At 40.1% G+C, this 6,455-nt stretch overlaps 1 pseudogene; it reads right to left on the bottom strand.

Moving 5' to 3' along the window:
* Window positions 1–3,662: 3,662 nt before the first annotated feature.
* On the bottom strand, window positions 3,663–4,220 carry LOC147673975 (zinc finger protein RFP pseudogene; annotated as a pseudogene).
* Window positions 4,221–6,455: the final 2,235 nt, after the last annotated feature.

Genomic DNA, 6,455 nt, shown 5'->3' with positions numbered 1-6,455 from the left:
CTTAACTTCACCTACACGCGGAACGTCTCTGGCCACTCCCTCCAGATGGCTACCTAGGCCGTTGATGTAGATTGTGAAAAGCAAATAATCAAACTATTCAATAGTGAAAGTGTGTAACGCTATACATACAACTTATTTGGTGAATGTTTAATGGCTAGCCGGTTCATGTTAGATAACCAAATATCAGTATTAGTGCTAGCAGGCTAATAACAGGTTTCAGACCATAAAGTCTTCAAAGTTTCTAACATTGCGTTTGCAGCTTGTTTTATCGTTGGGTATTGTTAGACTAATGTTGAGTAACAGTATAACTTCTCTTATGCCGGTTGCATCAGCGTATCAACTTCCGCATCACGCTTAATTATAACATAATCGATTGTGACTGGTGATTACAAAGTATCCTTCGAGACCAAGGTACTGAACAATAAAGTTAGCGTTCTGGCTTCATTAATCGGATAAACGAATTAGTCTAAAGCTTACCGCTTGTGGATGAAATATCGGCTATATAACCGAAGGAAACGAGAAGACCGGCTTGGTGACCTCGCTCGTAGATTCTTGGCGTGTGACGTAGTATTAGAGGAGGGTTGTAACGGACGGGCGTGAGCGCTCCAATTAAAGGGGAATTGTCAATCGAAAAGGCTGTGTATGGTTTAAACGGCAAATAAAGTTATCGTGATTAAAAAAACGGCTTAAGCAATGATATGAAAGCTAAGTGAATGTCAAGGGTTAAAGGTGCATACTAAAATGCGTTGTTATGGTACCTGAATGCCGATTCATAAAAAACGATCTAAAGTGTGGATCTGGGAAAGATATAAACAGTGACTGATAAAAGCATACAAACAATATTACAATGGATACTAATAAGAGATCAGAACCAACGCTCAAAGTCAATGGTATTAACGGATGGGTAAATATGCTTTTCAATCAACAGGCTGTATGGATTTATATTCTTTATAAATAACAATTACATTCTGTCCTTTCATTCATCCCTGTGGGTTTCAATGTCTGTAGATGATATATCCAATGATTCTCTCATTTAACAATGTTTTTTTATTGTCTCTGTCAGCTCTTTTCTCCACGTTTTCCAAAACACAGGCTTTGATCTGGCTGATCTGATGGTTGGCTTCAATGAAATGGGTTGCCACGACTGATTTTAAAGCCCTTGTTCTAATATTGCTTTTATGTTCATTCAGTCATATTTTAAGTTTTCGCTCAGTCTGACCAATATAGGCTTTGCCACACGGGCATTTAATCATGTAGATGATGTTTGTACTCTCACAAGTTGCATTCACTTGCAAACTGATTTTATTACCCCTCATGGGATGGGTGATGGTGTTACCTTGTAGGATGTTATTACAATTCCCGCAGTTTCTACATGGGATTGTTCCTTTGAATTTTTGTGTACAGGATGATCTCGGTGGCTGCTTAATGATTTCACCCAAGTTTCTCCCCCTATTGAAGGCAAACATTGGAATTTCATTGAAAATCTCTTTGAAATCTGGCTCAGCTTGTAATATCGGCCAATGTTTTTTAATGATGCTCTTGTATTGTGGAGTGATAATGGAAAATGTACTCGCACATGTGATTTTTGGATCCTTTGCTGTATTCTTTGATATCAATAGACTTTTTCTGTCTTGGCTATTAGCTCGCTCTATGGCTTGTTGTAATATCCCATGCGGGTATCCTCTCTGTTTGAAGTGTTGTACCATTTTTTCTGTTTGTTTAATGAATTCCTCAGGGTTAGAAACGATCCTTTTGACTCGTAATAATTGCTAGTAGGGTAGATGTTGTCTAAGTGCTTGGGAGTGGAAGCTCTTGTAAACCAAAAGATTATTGCGGTCTGTTTTTTAGTAAACAAAGTGGTTTCAAATTTGTTGAAGTTTTTTGTTACGGTAACATCCAAATAATTGATGCTCTTTTCATGTATCTCAAAGGTAAACTGTATTCTTGGGTCAATTGTGTTTAATTCATTGATGTTTTCAACCAACTCTTCTTTCGGGCCTTTCCACAAAATGAATATATCGTCAATATATCTAAGATATAAACGTAATTGGTGTTGCCATTTGGTGTTTTGCAAGATGTGGTCATTTTTGTATTGATGCATGAAGATATTGGCGTACGCTGGTGCCGCCGAATTCCCCATAGATGTACCACTCTTTTGGAGATACCAATGATTTTCCCAAGTGAAATAACTGTGCATCAAGGTGAAGTTCAACAGTCCTAATATGAATATCTTCATGGGTTCCTCATAGTTCATTGTTAGCAAAGCCTTCTCTACTGCCTCGATCCCAGCTAGGTGGGGTATGGAGGTGTACAATGCCTGTACATCAATGCTGCACATGATGATATTTTCCTCTTCAGTCAGTTTAATGGCTTCTAGTTTCATCAAAAAATCTGTGGTGTCTTTCACAAATGAGACCATCGTGATCACGAATGGTTGCAGATATTTATCAATTAGTTTTCCTACTGGTTCGCGTATACTTCCACACGTAGATACAATCGGTCTACAGGATGGTCTCTTCAGATCCTTATGAATTTTTGGAGTCATGTAAAATTGTGGTGGTTTTGGGTATTCAGTGATGAGAATTTTTTTTGTTTTTTCATCGATTACACCTTGATCTGTGGCTTTTTGAATGATTTTTTGTAAGGTCATTTGAATTTCCATGGTAGGGTTGAAATCAAGTTCCATATATGTATTTTCATCTAGAAGATGAGACCTTTTCTGAGTTTGGTAATATTCCTTGTTTAAAATAACAAGAGCTCCCCCTTTATCTGCCCTTTGGCAGATGATGGTTTTGTTTTCTGCTATAGCTTTGATAGTAGCCTGTTCTTTTTCTGTCATGTTTTTAACTTTAGGTTGTTTGCGATAAATGATTTTGGCTATGTCCTTTTTTACCAATTGTTCGAATAGATCAAGTGTCTTATGGCTTATGGGAGCCATGTAGGAACTCTTACTGACTAGACCTTTAAGTGTATCTTCTTTTGGTTCTTTTGGTTCGGTAATGACATTTTCAAAAAATGTCGGAGTCTAAGTTTTCTCATTAGTTTGAAAAAACTTATGTCTAGTTCTAAATGATTTGTACTGGAAGTAGGGACAAAGGACGTTCCTTTCTGTAGGGTGGCTATTTGGAATTTAGTCAATTTCACGTCAGAGATATTTATCACCAAGTTGTTCATTGTCTGTTCTTCTTCTTGTCCTTCTTGGACGGGACGTTCCGTGTTTGTGGTGGATCCTTCTCTTTCTCTGCTGTATCTTCTTCTCTTTGACCTCCGGGGTCGTCCCCTCCTGTAGGGCCTGATTCTAAAAAAGGCTGTGGTGCCATACTCATGTTAGGTTGTATTCTAGATGTAGTTACTGTCCTTCTTGTTGTTTCCGATGTGTCAGTATCTGTGGAGGAGGTATCAGTTTGTGCTGTGTATGGGCGTTTTTGACGTTTTTTAGCATATACTTCGGCCCAGGTATAAACCTCGCCCATTTTATAGTCAATTGTATCTCTGCGATACTTTAAGGCAGAAATCAGCATTTAATTGAAAGGTTTTCAGTGAACGTGCACATGGAAAGCCAGAAAATGACTGCTTTATAAAGTACTACATTTTAAATTAATGGAATTGCTTCGAGATGGTAAGTGTGAAGAGAAGGAGACCATCCAGGGTGTACCTTTTCCTTATACTTGGAATGAGCGGACTATGAGAGGGGGGTTTGTTAACCAGGTACAGAAAAATGGACGGAGAGTTTGGGTAAAAGTCTCGAGGGGGAATGTTAAGATCTCCGATCGTTCCTCAATGTTATAAAACGTGATTCTTCCATCCTCATAGTCTAGGAAAATCCCTACAGTTTTGGGGAGCACAGGGGAGGGGAGAGCAGACTTTGGAGAAGTGAACGCCCAGAATCCATCACCGTACCACACCCCCACGGCCCAGTAGCCAGTCTCAGGGGAGAGCCCAATCTGTCCCTTCCTGCTGACATACTCGTCACAGACCCCCACGTACCACAGCACACCTCCCACCTCCACCTCCCAGTAATGTCTCCCAGAGGTGATCCTGTTCATCCCCAGGACACACGAATACGTGTCGTATCTTGCCGGTGTCCTGTGCTGGTCTTGTGCTGTATACGAGCGTCTCACGCTTCTGCGATCCTCAGACACCACAAGCAGTGGGTGTGAAGTATCAGGATCCAACGTAACGTCATCTAATGTGGGGAGAAAGAAACAGTGTAACGTCATCTGATGTGAGGAATCAACACTGAATTTAACTCTTGGATTATCAAGTAACCAAGCTGCACTTGGCGCCTCTTTCCAGCGATTTCTAAAATTATAGGGAGACACATGAATGGAAAAATCTACTGTACCTGAGTTCTCTCTTGGACAATACATCAAGGAACAGTAAATTAGATTGTTTAACTTCAACTAGATAAAAGTATTGGGCGCCATTCCTTTTTACAAGTTCATTTTGATACAAAACACTCCTGCTAAAATTATATTTGTACCATGATTCTGGTGAGTTATGCCACTCGATTAATGTACATTCATAATCAGACCCCCCCCCCCCGAGGATATTGCAGCAGCGGCATAGATTTGCAAATTTTACAACCCCAAATTTTTAATTTTCTGGCCTTAATGTGGCACATTATTTTACTCAGAATCAGAATCAGAAAATGCTTTATTCGAATTTAGACAGTTAATAAAAGCAGAATTAAAAAATACAATTCATCCAGAAAAGAATTAACGGCACAATATATAAAAACATCTGACCCGTCAGTGCATGATTTTCAAAATTAAGATCTAACCAGTTATGCTTTTCCTTTTCCTCATAATACTTTTCAAAAGCCCAGTCACAATACCTATACAATACATATTATCCAGTAGTTGTAAGTATAGAAAGACCGGGCGACATTGCCGCCAGGCTTCCTGCTTCAGAAAAGGCATAATCCATCTTGCTCGTTCCTTATAATAGAATTTACAGAAAAAGGTCACATGCGTTGTTGTTTGTACGGATGTATTATCGATGGACAATAACAGAGGTCCTTGGACCTGGACCAATCTTTGATAGCTGGAAATGTGACCAGACGACGGAAGCTATCAAACCTGAACCTAGTGAGGACGTATCTATCTACCCACCAGTACACCACACTAGGTAAGGTTGAATGGAGTGGCTGGCCAGGGTCAATTGGTGCTGGATCACCAAACTTTTCTTAATTTCCACTGCGATTCTAGGAGACTCAAGATGTGTCAGACATAAAACTTTAAACTCTTTCCTAGGTATAGAGCACCTGGTTTCTGGATTAATATAATAATCGGGTCTACTCAGGTCATTTAAAAATGTTCTTACATAATTCAGCCAGGGGATTTTTTTAACCTGATCCAAACTCATGGAGTCCTTAATAATTTCTCAGTTCTACCCTAAACTGGGCAAGGTACCAGACTCTATGCTAGAGCAATATTGGTTGTATTTTTATTACGTTGGATATGTGGGAGATCCCCAATTCACTTTGGCAATTATATACAGATGTGCTCTGGGGAACACCCAAAATAAACCTTAAAAAAGCATTTTCCACTACCTGAATTGGGGAAGTGTCATAAAAACCCCAAACTCCCACCCCATATATTACAATGCTTAAGCATTTGGCTTGGTAGATTTTGAGGAGGATCCCCTGGGGCCTTTTGCCCATTTGTTTTGAAAAATTAATCACTGCCACGGTCGACCCCTTAAAAAGAAGGGTCCTACTCCTGACAGCCGGTCCCCAGGAACGTGTGTCCTCAAATAAAACACCAAGATAGGAGAATGTTTTGGTCGATTCTATCCTTCCAGTCCCAGCTGGCATACTTCTACATTTGTTTTTCCCCTTCTCACATGACATCACAAACGTTTTCTTTACATTGAGTTTAAGGCCCCGATTATCCATAAAAGCAATATAAGTGGAGAGGGCTCTCTGTAATCCAAGCTGGGTTCTAGCCAATTTATTTATTTATTTTATTTATTTATTGAATTTGTTAAGCGAGACAGCTACCCATGAGGGTTTCCCGGCGCTGAAAGACAGATACAACAAAACTTCAGGCAAGGGTGTTATAGGTCGAAAAGCCAAGTTGTCACTGCTCTGCGAAATCGCATGTGGCAGTTTTCCATCCGAATGTCCAAAGGAAGTGCTTTCCACAGTCTAGGTCCTAAGTTCGCAAAGGAGCCTCCACCCATTCTGGTGAGTCTAAACTTAGGTACATTGAAAAGATGGTGGGATGAGGAGCGAAGTGAACGAACAGGGATGTAGGGACTGACTAAGGCCTGAAGATAGAGGGGAGCTACTCCAATTTTAATCCTATGCATAAAACTCAAAGCTTTAAACTTTATCCGATTTTCAACTCGGAGCCAGTGCAGCTCCCTCAGGCATTCTGTGATGTGGTCATGTTTCTGACAACCACAGAGACGCCATGCTGCAGCATTTTGTACTAGCTGAAGGCGCCGTG

Source organism: Lissotriton vulgaris, chromosome 12, assembly GCF_964263255.1.
Source record: "Lissotriton vulgaris chromosome 12, aLisVul1.2, whole genome shotgun sequence".
Classification (NCBI taxonomy): Eukaryota; Metazoa; Chordata; class Amphibia; order Caudata; family Salamandridae; genus Lissotriton; species Lissotriton vulgaris.
Note: the sequence above shows the minus strand (reverse complement) of the source record. Positions and strands in the feature narration are given on the sequence as shown.